Here is an 841-nt window from a genome sequence, read left to right on the forward strand (position 1 = left end):
AAAGGATTTTCCATAAAAGATGTCTGCGACATGCAGAGCTCACCATCCCCTCATATGAAGCCCAGACCCACACATTAAAGCGGCACAGAATATAAAATATAAAAGCTAAACCCTGAGGCATCACTTCTCCTTGGATGTGTTGCATCCTTCAGCTCATCCTGGTTTACAAGTATGAACTGATTAAGCCTCTGAGAGCTCCTGTGAGATAAGTAATTGCTCCTCTAAAGGTTGGTATTATATCCACTCTCATCTCCAAGCCTTGGACAGTGCAAAAGGAGCAAGGAGGAAAATCCTGAGCATGCAAAAAAAGAAGATCAGTGATGCTTTTTGTTTACCTGATCATCTCACCTGCTGAAATCTGGAGATACCTGTTGGAACCCTGACTACTGAGAGTTTTAGACTCTCTGTGCTGACAAGGGAACGCTGCATTTGACCTGTGGCCATAGGAAAATCTTCCAAAATGGAATGATGGAACTAAGATTAAAAGTGTGTAGTTTAAATAAAAGTGAGTAATATCACATAATAGAAAACTTGGAGTTTTAAGTTTTAGAATATAATAATATATATAAAACAAAATAAAAGTTTTAGAGCAGAGACTAATCATTCTTCTTCATAAGAAAAGCTACCCTAACAAGCACCTCTGGCACTGCTTGTGGAGCCCACGGTCCATACACCTCCCTCTTTTATCTGTGCAAACCCCAATGAGCTCTGCTGGCTCCAGTGGAGGCTCCTCAGAGGCTTCCCCAGAGGGAAGAGAAACCCAAATTTGTCCATTTGGGGACCCCAAATTTTTTGCATCAGGGATGGGATGCTGGTTCCCAAGGAAACAAAAAGGAAATTT

The sequence above is a fragment of the Geospiza fortis genome, unplaced genomic scaffold, assembly GCF_000277835.1.
Source record: "Geospiza fortis unplaced genomic scaffold, GeoFor_1.0 scaffold858, whole genome shotgun sequence".
Taxonomy (NCBI): domain Eukaryota; kingdom Metazoa; phylum Chordata; class Aves; order Passeriformes; family Thraupidae; genus Geospiza; species Geospiza fortis.